The sequence below is a fragment of the Trachinotus anak genome, unplaced genomic scaffold (genome assembly GCF_046630095.1).
Source record: "Trachinotus anak isolate AG129_WGS33_773 ecotype Australia unplaced genomic scaffold, CSIRO_AGI_Tana_v1 ptg000031l, whole genome shotgun sequence".
NCBI classification, from domain to species: Eukaryota; Metazoa; Chordata; class Actinopteri; order Carangiformes; family Carangidae; genus Trachinotus; species Trachinotus anak.
Window position 1 is genome coordinate 4153440 of NW_027273882.1, and position 17530 is coordinate 4170969.

Here is a 17530-nt window from a genome sequence, read left to right on the forward strand (position 1 = left end):
TCCAGTGATTAATTTGACAACCTCCTGAACATGATGACAAATAGCTGAGTGTGGCTTCATCCCATCCAGGGACAGAGTGCAGGGGCAGGTGTAATTTGTATATATACTAGTGTCAATACACCACCTTAGTTCAAAGACTAATAGCAGAACAATATGTTTTTGATATCTTATTTTAGGAACGTAAACATATTTCTCTACAAAAACCACTTCTCAGCTGTTAAAAGTTTCCTAAAACTGACAAAATTATTATTTAAATCAGAAAATATCTGATCAAAGAGCAGCAGAATAAAAAGATGAGTAAGTATATCATATTTGTTCAGAGCTACAGATATATTTTAGTATGTACCAAAAAGTATAATTAGGTGTTCACTGTTTCCAGCCTTAATATTGTGATTTAAATATAAATGGGGAAACATACATACATACAAGTAAAACCTCAAGACAGCCATCATGTCTTGTGGTTTGATGAAACTTTCTTATGGCTACAGATATTTCAAATGGATTTCTCATGTGTTACAATGGGTCAAACTAAACTCCAATCTTCATATGAGACTTATATTCAGGCTGCAGGTTGCAGTCGCCCTTCACACATCCAGAGATGTAATCCTACCACCTTGTGGTGTCCTGCAGAAGTACAGCATCTCTTGTTCAAGACTTTAAAACACTAGTATTTATATGAGCAGTTACTCAAGAGGCATAACCTTCCGGAGAACTTAGGCTTGTTCCCTAATCAGCTTTTCTCCATTTGACATGTCGCAATCTGGCCTTGATTCATTCTCTTTCCCATGGTGGGAGGTTCAGGCCAATTCTGTTCATTCGTTTTTCTTAGCAAATGGCAAAACATGAACTCACCAAACTTGTGTGAGAATGTTTTGGGGTTTTCCATAACATTTTATACATGTATCATTCATGCATCATTTCATCTAAAACTTTTTTTTTCTTTAACCTTTGTTACTCCATCACCTCACAGTCACGTGGTTTGATGCTGTAAAAACCTTTATGTAAAAACTGGGGAAGCTGAAATGGTTGTAAATGTTGACAAATTGTAAGTATTGTATAGACCTGCTATCTCCGAATTTAAGCAGTTATTCTCAAGTCTTTACTGGGCTGTAACATCTGTGTACCTGCGCTTATAGATAACACCGAGTTAAAATGTCAGAATTTTGAATAGAGTTTGGCGTACCGTTTTGTGAACATCTGAGGACGGGCCCGCCCAGTGGCTTACAGTAACCCAGCGGTGTACAGTAAGCCCAACAACAGCATCAAACATTCAAAACCGACTGCAGGTATGAACACACAATGTCATCTTTACAAACTTTATGTTTGTCTGAGCAGAAGTTGTATCTACCTCAAGCCGGGTCCGCTGCTGACTGATGAAGCATGAGTGGCGGACCGGGTCTGTACCTGTCCTGTCCATGCAGCGTCACATTAGGTGCATTCCTTTCATTTTCCGGGCTCCGCCCACCGCGGGGGCGCTCTCGACATCTCCTCTTTGCGCACTCCCGCTGCACATGCGCTCATGATGCCTTCAGGTCCTGCCAGAAATGTTGGCATTTATGTTGAACATTCATGCCAACAATGTTCCATACAGACGCCAATATTCATATCTTATAAAATACCACGAAAACGTTGCTGGTAATTGTTATGGTGCCATCGTGGGACAATTAACTACTAGTTTAGTGAGCCATGTCTGCATTTAGAGCTGTTGAAGTTTTATTTTGCCTGGTGTGTAAGAGGCCTCAATCATTTGCCAGGTTTGCACTGGGGGAAACCATGAGCACCTTTATTACTGTTTGCTGTATTTTAAGAGTTTTGTAGTTTGTTCTTTAATATTGGCCAGGAGACAGATGATTAAAACACAAGTGGGCTCATCATTTCAGGACTGATTCACAGAGCTCAGCAGGGTGGCTGCATATGCACAGACCTCTTACTGAACAGGAGATAGACTGGAAAAATATGCTTTAAAATGAGGTAAATATGTCATACATGTTAGAAAGTCTCATGACTGGATTAACCCACTTTATGCCTGTGATCCTGTATCCCCAAATAAACTTGTGATAATGCCATTACTGAGCTATTTATTCTGGCATATGCAGCATGTAAGCATAATAACAACTGAAATACTGAAAGTATAATTATATGTTGACACAGAACGGGCTAAAAATGAAGCCTATAGGAGAAACAGAAGACACCTTGAGGTCCATATTTTAACTGTGCATTAGTTGTGCATTTTGCTGAACAACGGTTACAGTTATCTTGCACCTTGATAATCCAGTCTTGTATAAGCTGATAACGAACCCCTTGAATATTTGATTGATAAATTAAAACGTACACACTTAAATCACTTTGGTTATGTCCAGTTCATCCAACAGAGGGCGCATGCGTACAGCAGGAGGAGGATGCTTCCTCACCAGCTGCTCGGCAGGCAGAGCAAACTCCACCTGGGGTTTTGTGATGGTCACATGACGATGTTGTGGATATATTACTGCAAATGTGTGGGTGAGCTCTCCACTACGGAGCTGGTGCATGGTGCAGACCCTGTGATTCGTTGCAGTTTTAAGTGACACAGTTGACAGCTGGCGCACTGAAGTGACAGAAACCTGGATTTTCAGCATAAAGACGCAACTTTTTGTGGGAAATTATGAGAAACGTGGAGCTGTGATTTTTTTTTTCTTTTCTTTTTTTCTCAATTTACCAGCTGACAAGGTGAGATAAGAACTTTTGCCACTTAATTTACCTGAGTTTGGTGTTTTTATGTCGTGAAAGCTAATCAGGGAAAGTGTTCAGACTTGTTGCATAAAGAACTTAAAACTACTTTTGTCCGTGAAATGGACCAGTTTAAAACTTCAATTAACACGGTCACCTGGAGATGTGTAAAAATGAGCTTCCAGGGTCAGAAAACTGCATTCATACCTGCATACCTGCTCTAGATAATTCACTGTGAGATGCATAAAGATGGTAGAAGATTGATCCACTTCAAGATGATTCATACCCTAATATGTTGAGTGTTAACAGGTGAATGACAAATGCACAGCCTCTGAAAAACGCTGCAGAACTATAAAGTCACCACATGATTTATTGGCTGGGGGGTTCACTGTGGACCTCATTGTGACCTTTTGTGCTGGCAAACTGGTTGGACATCTGTTAAATTATTATTGCAATTAGTTTAAATGACAAGAGTTAAACCTCTGATGTGCTGCATGTTAGTTATTGGAGTGGAGTGCTATAGTATAAAAGGTCAGGAAATGCACATTTAATGGAACTCATCCGCAGAAAATTGTTGCTTTGTGTTTCAGCGGTCATGGGTGAAGTATCCCTGCCTTTAATTAACCAAGAAAATGGGTTAATGTTGCACATGGATGACTGAGCAAAGACATTGGATGTTCGCTATGTATAGACAGAAGGGTGGTGCTTTCAAGTGCTGCAACTAACCCCCCTGCTTTGAAGTTTAAAAGTTGTAAAATCAACTTTTGAGCTTTTATTGTAAATAATATAAAAGCCTGGGTTTTTTCTTTATTTTCAATGGTGTTTAATTGTTTGAACGGGATAAAAGCACTAAGTCAGTGAGCCTGCATGTGTCAGACATTAACTTGTGTCTTCTTTAGAAACTTGTGAGACAGATTTTTACACATTAAACCACCAGCATTATTTCCTTGCTGCCTGCTCTGTTCACTATTATTGTTCAAATCTCATATTTCCAAAAGCTGTCCAGGCAGCAGAGACCACACGCACTGCTTCCCTCTGACCTGCCAGATAATCGGACGCTCAGTTGGGGGCAAACCCGACGACGCATGACAAGATAATTGTTTCCTTTCTTTCTGAGTGAATCTCCAGTCTCTTTCTCTCGCTCTCTCTCAGTTCACCAGACTGTCCACTCTCTGCCTCTCTGTGCATTTTCCATGGAGTTAACTGAACCCAAAGACGCTGCAGATTCTCCTCAAAGCTTTCACCAGCAAAACCTATTGCAGCAGATTATGAAATAATCAGCTGACAGAAGAAGTGATGCTGAGTGTACCACCAGTATTAATTGATTTTCACACAAGGCTTCAAAATATGTTCATAGCAATATGTGCTTTACATTTTCTTCCCACAATAATGATGAATACAGCAGTTGCAAGATCTGTTATGGATGCTGATGCAAACAAGACGTGACATATGTAATTTACAGTCTCTCTATCCAGACTTTGTTGTTCACTGAAACAGCTTTTTTAGCCCAAGTACCAATATGAAAGAACTATTTCAGTGGTTCTCAAAACACAAATGTGTCTGTTCCTCTCATTAGCCAAAGGTAAGATCTACCTTCATAATCTTGGTTTAAAACTTGCTGCTATTGCAGCTTGGTACCTTTTAATGTGAAACTGCCAATATGGACAATGATTGAGTGAATGAATGGTGCCTGCATATTAAAGCAGAATTAGTTGATTTTTGTTTTGGCCACTTGGGGACAGTAGAACAAAATGTAATCACAACTCTGATCTATTATTACTTTAAAATGTTGATATGGTGAACGTGTTAGCAGACAGTTGCCTATTTACACGACCAGCAGGTGAGAAACAACATTATCTTTCATTTAGAGTTGTACTACTTTCCACTGGACTGAAACTCCACTTCCCTTTAGCTTTGTTTTGAGAAAAATCCTAAGAAAAATATCAGGTTCAGCAGCTAATGCTAGCTATCTAACAGCAAATAACAGGCACAGCTAGGCACTGGCTAGCTAGTGTTTGTCTCTGTGTCCACTGTGTCTCTTTGCTATGTGGTGGTGGATGTGTAATTTACTTACATCAGGTTTATTCGAGCTTTTTTGCTGAAAAGAGTCGCCTGCTGCTAGAAATGGGGATGATGCTAGCGATGAGAGTGAACCAAAACAGTAAAGTTAAATGATTAATCTTCTATCAAATTTGCCATCAATTCTTTTTCTGTTCATCAATTAATCACTTCAGTGCTACAATGGAGCTCATTCTGGTTGTTATTACTTCTATAACATCACAAAGACTTCTACAAATTTCAGATTCAAGCTTCAGTGAGTCATGATTGTTCATTGTTCATTGATATTTCTTTGTTTTTGTGCTGCAACTTGTTCATCTGGTCCAAAAGAGTTCTGCAACACCAATGTACCAACAAACTCTGCAAAACCTGCTGGGAGCACAAAACTCCTGCTGCAGAGGTCCCAGCTCGCATTGTCATGGACAACATGAGCAGCTGGCTTGTGGCCTGCAGCACTAACACCCTCAGGGAGAGGCAGCGAGGGGATGAAATCAAGGGAGATGAGGATCCTGCCAATCTGACCAGGGAGCTAAACACCTTAATGTGCCAGGAAGATGGAGCAGGACCCTCTCCTGATGCTCAGTCTATAGAAAAACAAACTACCCTCCTGATGAGGTTAGACATGACCTTATCTGCCCTGCTCAGCTTGACAGTGAAGCTGAAAAAAGGTGCTTTTTTGCTCTGCAGCCAGTGTTTGTGAAGAGCCTCATCAGCCCTCAAAACGTGGTGGTGGATTTGGAGCCCAGGTCCCTTCTGGTGCTCTGGCCACAGCCCCAAAGTCTCTTCACTCTGAGGTTATGCTGCCAACCTGTTGGTCATGGCCAACAAAAAAGCCACTTTGGTCTGAAAGGGACATAATGACTGATGGTGCTTACATCAGTTTGTGAAGAGGAACCAGCGCTTGAAACACTGGTCTATATCCAGGAGAAGGTAGGGGACTTTCAGTATAAGAGTCCTGAGCTGCTTTGCTACATCTCTGCTTTTGTGAGCAAGGAGATTGTCCTCAACTTGTAGAACTTCATGAAGTCTGAGGCAACAACGAGCCTGTCTTCAGTGATTTTTAACTGATTTTCCACTTAAAAATACCATCATTTTGAACATAACCCATCAGTTTAAATAACCTTTTTTTTATCTGTATTTTGTATGGAAACTGACCACAGCAGTTTAATGTGGTACGGCCACATTCAGCCAGACAAAAACACTGCATAAATTAGAGTTACCATGTTTGTCCAGACTCTTATAATAAATGTAGCGCAGACTCTTATAATAAATGAATGTAGCGCAGACTTTCCCACTGACCTTGACCTTTGGCCTTTGCCCACCAAATTCTAATCATCTTTGAGTCCAGGTGAACCTTTGTGCCAAATTTGAAGCAATTACCTCAAGGCATTCCTGAGATATTGCGTTCACAACAATGGGATGGACAACCTGATAACATTATGCCTCTGGCCCTGACTGAGAGGAGGAGGAGAAGGCATAATAAAAAGAAAATGAACTGCTGATTACGTACTAAGTATAAAAACAATAAATGTTGAAGAGCAGTTCCTTTAATTAAACATATGCAACGTAAATCCAATTTTCACCTAGATTTTCAAAGTCTTGATTTTTATTTGATTTTCACCCATTTAATTTTTTGTTTTGATTAAAGAAGATAAGATAAGTTTTGTTAGTAAAAACAAGAAAAAAAAAAAAAGTTTAAATCAGTCCAAGAAAAACCTTAAAATCACCAAGGAGTGTGAAAACGAAGAGTACAGATTTGTCGTGTTGCAGCTGGTGTCGGTGGGATCTGTCGACAGCAGAGCGAGCTTTAATTGTTCGTCTCTCTGAGGTGGAATATAAACAACACCAATCAAATCAGCTCAATTCTCTTCCCCTCAATTGACTCTAATAGTGTTTATGTTTCTCAGCAGGGGCAATGTGTGTGTTTTTGTGTGTGTGTTTGTGTGTGTGTGTGGGTGTCTGTGTTTTGTGCATGCCTCCTCTCCATGGGGGGAATAGAAACTCTACATATTAAACAGCCAGGTATTGCAGTTCTCTGTGATGTAATTGAAAGTAATGAGATTCAACTCTTTCAGCAGGTGTTAGAGTGCCGACGTTGTGTTGAACACTGAGTCTCTGTGCGACTGTGTGTGTGTGTGTGTGTTACTGAGAGAAAACAGAGGGCAAGCATCCAGAATCTGTTTACCAACCAGAAACATGTCCTTGTTTATAATTATATTTTTATTATATCATGTAGATGCCATCATTTTGCCCAGATAATTAAACGGTTTCTGGATATTTTAATGCTTTTAATAGATTTTTTTAAGGTGTTTAGGTGATTGTGCAATAAATCCTGAGCTTGAAGGAGTCTGTTCTGACACTGCATTTCCAGAAACTGATTCCTGCTATTGTCCCAGTTTTCTCAAATTAAGCATCTTCAAGGTGTCTTCTACGTTTAGAAAGCTTTGTTCAAAAAAGAAAACAAGAATAATTAATTATGATGATTTTTTTCAATGCCATACCAATTTACCTGCTTGACTAGTTTTGTACTAGTACACAAAAACACACATGAGAGTTTATCTTGTATTGAAAAAAGACTATTTTCATTTCTAACAAACTGACATGAGTTTATTCAGTTTTTGGGAAGTTCACATGTAAAATGTAAAACATCACAACAGTGGTGTCTTTTAAAGGGACAATAATGTTACATGTGCACACATTTGGTTTCTTTATTCCACAATTACAGACCCTGAATTCTGCTCCTTTCTCTGATCCAGTGTCCTCCTTTCCTTTCCTTCCTTCCTCTATGTTATTTCTTGTTATACTACAAGTGGTATTAAGGGAAAAGAGGAAACTAAGGGTTAAAATGTGCCAGAGACTGCATGGTATGTGTTCAATTGTGACAGGTCACTGAGTGTGTTGTGTACACCATAAGGTGAAAAAAAGCGTGTGCACAGCAGCCATCGTGTGTTTGATTTTGTTGTGTTGGGTATTTACAAATGTCAGGTTTTATCCTGAAAGCCTTTGCTTTTATCCGTGTCTCTATATTTTTTATTAATTCTTCATATGCCTGCATCGAGCCTTTGCAAATTAATGGAAAACAGCTTTTTTTTTGTCCACCTCTGTAATAATTGTGAACACCCTCACTGTCAAAACATAATACTTGCTTCACACGTATTATCTTAACCAACAATTAACATGCTTTTAGATAGGTGGTTTTGTTTTGTCGAAGAGAACAATGCAAACGACAAAACCATCTCACAACATTAGTGCATCATTGTGGGTCTCAGTCATGTTTAATGACAAAAAAGGCTGCTTTATTTCATCTAAAAACCAAGTCTGTGATACTTTTAATGGCACTGCCTGCTATTGTTCACAGAGAAAAATTAAATCATTCATTCATCATTGCTAGGTGCTGATAGAAGGCTGGGAGGGAAGCATGGACAAATTAATTAAAGGCAGACACATACTGTCTCCCACGCCTTACACACACACACACACACACACACACACACACACACACACACACACACACACACACACACACACACACACACACACACACACACACACACACACACACACACACACACTCACACACACTCAAAGAAAAAAAACCACACACTTTCACATCTCTTAGCTGCTGTCCAGGTGGTGGTATAGGTCACACAGGTGCATGCACTGTAAGACAGAGAGTAATTAGAGAATGTAAATACCACAAGCTCTGCCCGCTGCCGTAATTAAAGGGAACAGAAGGTGATCCAATTCTAGATCCATCTCAGATAAAAATACTTCCTGGTGGAGGTGTGAATGACTGTGAATATCACAGCTGTCATGTCAGAATAAAAGCCACGTGACTGCAATTAGATTCCCCAGCTTCTCTCGGTTGAACTGAACGTCTACACGTCAGTTATGTGCTGACAGGTCCCACTTCTGACTAAAGTTTGGCCCAGTTTCTCTAAAAAATACATGTTTTGAAGTTTTATCCAACTTCTTCTTCCTATCATGTGGTTTTTAGAGTTTGCAGAGATATGGTGCTGTTCTCTGATTCCACTGTTGATGTGAGTCAGTTGCTTTGTTTCCATCCTACTTTAGGTCTTTTGTGGGTTTTAAGTAAACATTGCAAAAATAAAGAGGCTTGGTTTTCTATACTGTATTCAATAGTCTAAACAAATGTATCAAACAGTTAAGAGATGTTTTTCAACAAGAATTGAGCTGTTTAGAAAAAGCTGTTGTTCTTTGGTGACAGATTATTTTGCCAATACTTCAAAGTCCAATATAATGAATGTACATAGAATATTCTCTTACCTGTAATGACCAGGCAACAATTATGGCTCCTCAAAGATAAAGGTGACATGAAGTGTAATAATTCTGGGAGGATCTGATGGACAGAAACTTTTGGGCAAACATTTCAGGATGTCCAGTACAACTTTTGCACTGATATCTTTTCCATTGCAAACAACTGAGTATGTCAACACAGCCGGACAGTTTGAAAACTCAGACTCATGACTTGGACTTGAGCACTGATGAGTCCGACTTGGAAACTGGAGACAAGGGCTCTGACTTTTTTTTTGTTAATACTGCATTTGTTTAGCTATTGTGTCACACACTAAATATACCCCCTTTAAAATGGTGACAGCTGTGTCATTTGTGTTTAATTTCGATATTTCTTATTTGTATGTCAACTCTTTGACTGTGCCAGAGTAAAGTGGACCTGGACTCAGATAACAGGAGCTCAACTCAGACTCAACCTGGACTCTTCTTTGGTGACTTGGGCTTGGACTGGGACTCAAGCACCGGGGATTCGACAAATGACTTGGACTCAAGATTTAGTAACTCGACTACAACACTGCCCACAATGTCACTGTATCTCATGTACTGACATTTCCAGTATTTAGAAATAAAGCAACTTTCTCGAAAACAGTAAAATCACAGAAGCCTTTCAATGAATCTCTCCACATTAAGATATTTCAACGAAAAAAATATCAGAAGAAAATTACACACTGTAACTTTAACACAGCAGAATTTATGTTAAAGTACTTAAATATAAATCAAGCTGATGGCAGTTCTGCTTTATAATAGCAGCCTACTTTACATTGTTCCCATATATATTAATAGCCATTCTTGATCTATGTGTTGTGCTTCTATGTTTGAATCAGGCCCAGCTGGATCTTTGTGATTACCCAGGGGGATCTGGAGCCAGAGAAGACAATTACAGCTGAGAAGATGTTGGCATTTCACCACCGGGACACTGAATAAGCCCCTGCTGAAAGGGCACATTTTATCTTTTGATGCTTGTACAGTGTGAGGAAGGTTTGACCTCCTCAGCCAGGTTACTCACTGGTAGCTTTTAATAACCTCCATGCATCTACCTACTGGAACCGTGTAGTAAAATAATTAATAATTCACTTTCTGTCTGTCCCTCCATGTCCCTTCTTTGTATATTTTTATAGTAGTTTTTCATCTGATCATTTTCCTGCTCACTTCCATTCCCATCCCATCCACTCATCTACCTATACATCCTGTATCCCTCCATCATTTCATTTTATCACCCAGTATTTTTCCAGCAGTTCTCGGTACCTGTAACAGCAGTCTCTCATCCCCGATGATGGCGGCTTTCCTCCAGTCGATCACTTCAGAGAAGGGAAGCTCCCAGCTGTTACTCAGAATAACCGGGATACAGGCCGCCTGTGCGGAGCGAGATGTGTGAAACAGTGAGACAAAAAAAGGAAGCAGCGGTATGACAAGAAATTCTGCTTTTTCAGGACTGGAGTTGCATAATCAGAATCAGAATCAGAATCAGTTTTATTGCCAAGTATGTTTTCACATACAAGGAATTTTTTCTGGTGATTGGTGCAATTGAGGATCAGCAACAGTGGGTGGTGCAATAACTGGTGGTGGGCAGAAAATGATCTGTACATATACGCCTGTATGTAGGAATGGGAGGCAGCAGTCAAAAAGACTCACATTAATAATGTAAATACACAGTTTAATGATAATAAGTCAGAAATCATTTTTAAAGTTTTATAAACAAAATTTGTGTTTGGATATTGGAATTCAGAGATGAGAATTTTTGCTCTGAAGTGAAGGTAGTTGGTGTCATTGTTAATTAAGCATAATTTTCACCTCTCTAACAGACTGTGTAACGCATTTTTCTCTCAGAGGACAATTTTGTCAAAAAAAAGATATCAAAAAATTTTATTTCAAAACTGTTTTCACAACTTGAAGGAAAGGGAAAAATCCCAGTAACATATAACCAGAAGTCTAAAGTGGAGCACTGGGAAGGATCTGCTTTTCTTCCTTCACTGAGGACTTTATCCTCTTACATCCCTTGTCTCTGATGAGACACTTTCAACGCGTTCCAAGTTGGAGTTTTTCAGAGACAAATGGAGTTGCCAAAAAGATTAAGGAGAAAACAAAAAAAAAACAACAGTTTTTATTCATTTTCCCCTGAACACGTCAATATTTAGAGGCTTCATTAATGTGACTTAATTCATCAGGAGCTGTTTATATTTCCCACAGGAGCTTTCTGTGTTGCTGTGAATTCATTTCATGATGAAGCTCTTTAAACTGTCTTGTGTGGTTAATGGATGGGGGCTGATTGTTCACTCCACTGCATCATTAAACTGTCTTTAAAGGGAAAATCTACTGTTTTCTGGAGAATTTGATTTCATTTCACATATTTCATGTCTCATCTATGAGCCTGTAGTGATGTTTTATTATATTCTCAGTGTATATTATATAACAATTGTGATGAGTTATGATTATGAGAATTAACCACAGCTTGTTTCATATCTACAGAAGCAGGTTTTACAAAAACGACTGTAAAAACTCACACCATACTTTTCCTACAGAGTCGATAGTACTGAACAGTGAAAGAACATAAACTGGAAAGTGGAAGAGTTATGTAGTTACCGTATTTTCCGGACTAAAAGGCGCACTTAAAAGCCTTTAATTTTCTCAAAAAACGACAGTGCGCCTTATATATGGATTAATTCTGGTTGTGCTTACTGACCTCGAAGCGATTTTGTATGGTACACGGCGCTCACGGCGCTCTGTCAAAATGTTTTAGTATGACTTTGGTAAACTACAAAGCCGCACCGCTTGCAGCGTCACGGAGTAATACATACTGTGCTTCACCATAATATTACATTATGGTGAAGCACAGTGTGTGTGTATGAGGACCTATAAGGAGTTATTGTGAATACGCTAACGTTTGATTTAGCGGTATCAGACTGTGTTTTTTTTACGTGTTACAACTGAAAAGGTTGGGAGTTATTGTGAATACGCTCATTAACATTTGAACAATGTTGAGAGTTATTGTGAACGCGTTTAATAAAGTTTGACTGACTTATCTGACTGTTTTGTTTCGCTTAATGCGCCTTATAGTCCGGTGCACTTTATATATGAAAAAAGTTCGAAAATAGACCATTCACTGACAGTGCGCCTTATAATCCAGTGCACCCTATAGTGCGGAAAATACGGTATATATATATATTATTATACATTCACAGTTATTGGAAAGAAATGTGTCAAATTTCTGTCTTTACAAGTGGAAAAATATATCTAATATATCAGATTCAGATGTTTTAAACAGAAATATTTATTGAAATCTTGATGCACCAAGGAGGAAATGATGAGTACGAGGTCAGCAGTGATCCAGAGTAACGCCGGAGTAATTCCTGAAGATGTCTTGTCCTACAAAGACTTATACAGTAGGTATCACATTGTAAAAAAAACCATTACCAAGTAAGGCCAGTCTAAAGTTTTCACCTATACATGTGAAGAGTCTCTTGGACACATAACCCTGAACATAGTCACACGTCTTACCTACCTACTGCTACGTGTGTGATGACATTTGCGTCACTTCATGCATCCTTTTCTGGACCTGGATTTTAGCAGTTCTCTCTCTTTTTCCTGCATCCTTATCTATAAGACCTTGGTTTCCTCTCGCTATGGAGGGTAGGAGTGTCTCCATCTGGACACTCCAATCCAGAAACTAACCAGTGAACCGTCTAACACTGTGAAGTCTTCATGACCTGCCATTCTGGGGTGATAATGTGCCCTTCTTGGATTGTCGTAGCTATTGAGGAATCCATAAATCAACCTTTAAAATGTCCTTATGTCTGCTTGTATGAATTTAAGTGTGAGTAATGAACCATGAGTGTTTACAGACTGCCTGTAAAAGTTAATTATTTTATGTTTTAGAGTGTTTTTTTGTGTTAGTTGATCCTTATCTAACTTTGAGTCTGGGATGTCAAACAGGATATGATGTCACATTAATAACACATGCCATGATTTGTATATGTAGTCTGGAGTAGTGGAGCGGTGACAGACACGAATAAAAAAAAATATTCAATAAGGCTGGTATTTTCATTTAAAGTTCAAGTTCGACTGGATTCTCAATCAAGTGAAGCTGAGAGATTAAAGCAGATTCACAAAATGCCGAGTGCATGATCAGTGACCTGTCTACGCAAATTCTCACTGCTCTGATTAGTCTGGCTTTGTGAGATGGCTTTCTCTTTTTTTTCTTATCTTTTTTCTCACTGTCATCCTCTTACATGTCTTTTTGTTTTTCTCTCCTCTCCTCTGGAGTCCTCTGATGGGGAACTGCCTTTTCTTTGCCTCTTTTTTTTCCCTTTCTCTTCATTTCTCACCTCTGGCAGAAAGGTTGGATTTGCAGAAAAGACCATTAAAATAATTGCCAGACATTTAAAACAAACGTTTAATTGAAAGCATTGCCCATTTCATTCTTTGTGTTCCTCTTTACATCTTACCCAAGAAAATCTCCTTTTTCCTAATGTCACCAAAAAGTTTAGCCTCTACTTGTTTACTACTTTCATAAAAGAGTGATCATTAAGTGACAGAGAAATTGGTGGAGTCTGTGTGTTGTTTGTTTCTTTCAATGTTTTACCTGCTTAGAGACTGCCTGGAAACTAGAGATTTACAAAGCCTGGTAACCCACTGCTGGTTAATGAGCCCTCTGGGTTGGTGACTGGAATCTATAGGCAGTTTACAACAATGGCAAAATCAATTTGATGTTGGATTTTGAAAAAAAACAAACAAACAAACAAAAAAAACATTCAAGAATCCCAAAGTGCTGTGGGAAAACATGTATGTAAATGCTCTAGGTGAGTCCTGAGTCCCTATTATTCTCCAACTTGTGTGCAGTCTGTCTGTGTGCAGAATATATTATAGAAGGTGCGGGAAAACTAGAGTAAGAACAAGGAGAACTAGAATAGCCGCCACACAGTCGTATGCCTCTGCCAATAGCCAAGTTGCAGGAAATATGGTCAAAATCTCATCTTCCTGAGTTAAAGCATTGAATAATGGCCAGAGGTGTTTCTGCAGAACATTATGATGTCACAGTGAAGTTGACCTTTGACCATTTGGATATAAAATGTTATGGCAAAAACCTGTTTGAGGTCACAGTGACCTTGACCACCAAAATCTAATCAGGTCATTCTTGAGTCCAAACGGACATCTGGGCCAAGTTGGAAGGGATTCCCTTGAGGATTCAAAACTTTTTGAACTATGATCTTTGATCTCCGAAACCTAATCAGTTCTTCCTCGAGTCCAGGTGAATGTTTGTGTCAAATCTGAAGAAAGTTCCTCAAGGTGTTAATGAGATATCATGTTCACAAGAATGGGATGGATGTACGTACGTATGGATGGACAGATGGACACGCTGACGAGAGCCAGTGCTGGAGGCATTAACAACAGCCAAAGGCAGACACAGGGCAAAGCTAGATACTTATTGTCAAAACAACAGAGAGACACATTGAAACAAGGTGCTAATGAAAGCTGAACACATCTGTGGTCTGAGGACGTGTATAAACATTTCTCTTCCCTGTGGTGAATCTACAGAAACAGGTCTTTTCTGTGGCAGGAAGATGACAGATTGTCGATAGTAATAAGATCAGCTGTTGGAAAGAGGAGGCTGAGGAGAGGTTTGATTCCTCGCAGTGCCCAGCTGGAGCTCCACAGGCTGTCTGATAAGCCCTTTCCAGTAATCATGAGCATAACAGTGAATCTAGTTACTTTAGTCTTCTAAAGTACCAGAGTCATGTTCTTGGTATTGAATGACTTGAGCAGTTCAGTTAATATTGTTTAACTACACACTCCCATATGTTGGATTTCGAAGACTGATGCTTAGACTAGTATTGTAAAGAATCACACACTTGTTAAAATGTTTAAAAGAGTCATAATGAAAGGTTTAACTATTTTTCCACCAATACATCCGAATGGTGTGGAGACACATTGCATTGCTATGTACAAAACATAGACTGAAGCAGCATTTAGAAGCAGTTTCAACGTTTTGGTGGCTTTTCTTAGGCTGGTAAATTTGGACTCATGGCCCAAGCATTTCAAATCTCCTGACTACAGCCCTAACATTAACATTAATAGCAACTTGTTATTTGAAATAAAATTATTCTCTCTTTAAGAGAGAATAATTTGTATGGTATATACATGAAATTATAAGTATGCAGTATGCTGTTAACTAAAGAAAACAAAGACCTCGATATTTTTCCTCTACACTGCACATTTTATATGTTGAGTATCAGTTTGAAGGAAAAATCCTACTTGTTCAGCCAGGAAGGAGAGCAGAAAGATGATGCCCAGGCAGAGAGAATTTCAGCACAGGAATGACAGGCAGCATAAAAACATGAGACAGACCAGGACCTGAATTCAAGAGCAACCTGCTATGGTCATTGAAAGGTCTGTTCTAGTCTGGTTCGTTTTTCTGTGTAATAAATAGGTGAATCACACACCGAGATGGTGGTGAGTGCGTGTGTGTGTGAAACTGTGAAACAGTTCTGCTTGCCTATCTGTAAAAGTCACCGCATACCACTGGCATACAGTGACATTATCCACACAAGCAGAAACCCATAGTTACTGCACCTGCAAGGCCTCCAGGAAGCGAAAGGATCCCAGACGTCGGCCCCGGGGAACCAGGCAGAAACTGGAGTTATGGAGCAGCTCCTGGTAGTCGAACCTATACAAACACAGATATATAAAAGATATTGGTTAGAAAATAAGAGAAGAATACCACAGCAAGTAAAAGCAAAAGAAACAAACAAAAAGAACAAGAGGATTTTGTTGCATGAAACATTTTCTTCAATGTACAGCTTCATCTGATGGGCCACACTGTAATTCAGAGAGGATGACAAGAGCTGGAAATGTCAGCAGACAACAGAAAGCATGAAACACTGTCAGTCCAAAAAACACAGACCTGAGACAACATTAAGTTAAAAAACTGAGAGAATACAAGACATAAGAATTAGACAACATCCTGATCAGAAACGAAGAGAAACTGAGGCGTCTAATGATCAGAATCAGATTTCAAACACCACAAACCCAAGAACTGAACCCTCATAACAGTCTGTTCTGTCAGCTGGTCCTGATACTTACTGATCAAATAACACTCAGCACTGGTTTCCAACCACGAATCAGAGTAAACCAAATTATTAAATTAACAAAAGATCAAACTCTAAAGAAATGTAAATGCTATCTTGCCCTAATACATTAATATACATTGGCAGAGTATCTCTTTACCGTCGGAGATACAAAGCAGAGAAAGATCCTGACCAAACACAAAGTCATTGACCACAGTCTAACCACAGAGGAAGTCAGGGGACAGGGGAAAGAGTCTGTGGTCCCTGCACAACAGGTGAAGTAGAGACAGATGCACTTCCTCTTAAAATGTGAATATAATATTATCATATCATACTGGAATACTTTAAGATTTGATTTGTGACTCCCAAAATTCCCACTTTTTTTTTCAATTTTCTTGTCCTCTATCTAATGAATTTTATTCTTTTCTTTTCTTTTTTTCATCTTATCTCATTATTTAATTGTATTATTGATGCCATGACAATATTGTTCACCTGACATTCATGCCAATAAAGTAAATGCTGAATTGAACTAAACAGAGGATATTTCAACTTCCGTGGAAACACTCGTGAGCTCTGAGTGTTTGTCATTTCTGAGAATCTAGAAGGTGAAAGCATCTTCAGGACTTTTCTTTTTAACAATAAGGTCTACAGAACTAAAAGAGGACAAAGTGAAAACTGTAATGTAGTTATACTAACTCTTAGTTTGTTTTTATTTTAATTTTGGTTTCATGTCACTTCACTAACTCTCCTGTCATTTCAGATCCCGCCTTTCTTCCCTGCCATGCAATCAACTCATTTCTCTCACCTGGGTTTCCCTGCCCATCTCCTCCTCACCTGCAGTCCATTTGCTCATTAGTTCCTCAGTATATATACTAGTCCATTTTCACTTGTTCCCTGCCAGATTGTCTTGTGTTATTTGTTGCCAAGCTCTCCAGCATTTCCAGTTCTGCCTTCCTGTTCTGACCCTGTTTTGCCTTTCTTGGACTACGGATACTTGCCTGCTCCTTGTTGGATTTGTTTGCAGTAACAATTGAAAGCAGCTTACTTCTAAGTAGCTAGCAAAGACTTTTTGGGGGATTTCACTTGGTTGTGAAAGGGAAAGCTATTGATCTGACAGCATGGTGCAACTAACCTTAATGGACTGAACTGCAAAACAAACTGAGAAAGTGATTTCTCTGAGGGGCTTTAATGTTTGATGACTGTTAAAACAGAGCAGAACTTCTCTATGGCAGCTTCCCAACATTGATCTATTGATTCAATGCACAACACACAGAACTTCTGTTTCTGAAGTTTAAAATGAAAATGTTCACACACTCTTCACAGCTGTACTCTGATGCCTGGACTCTTCCAGACTCACCAAAATTGGTGAGTTTTTCTTTTAAAGCCGTGTG

The 17530-nt window shown here is 39.1% G+C and overlaps 1 long non-coding RNA gene across 1 annotated transcript; it reads left to right on the top strand.

Moving 5' to 3' along the window:
- Window positions 1-2449: 2449 nt before the first annotated feature.
- LOC139612445 (uncharacterized) lies at window positions 2450-9955 on the top strand. Its single transcript, XR_011686540.1, has 2 exons — window positions 2450-2706; window positions 9903-9955. It is a non-coding gene; the product is annotated as an uncharacterized lncRNA (long non-coding RNA).
- Window positions 9956-17530: the final 7575 nt, after the last annotated feature.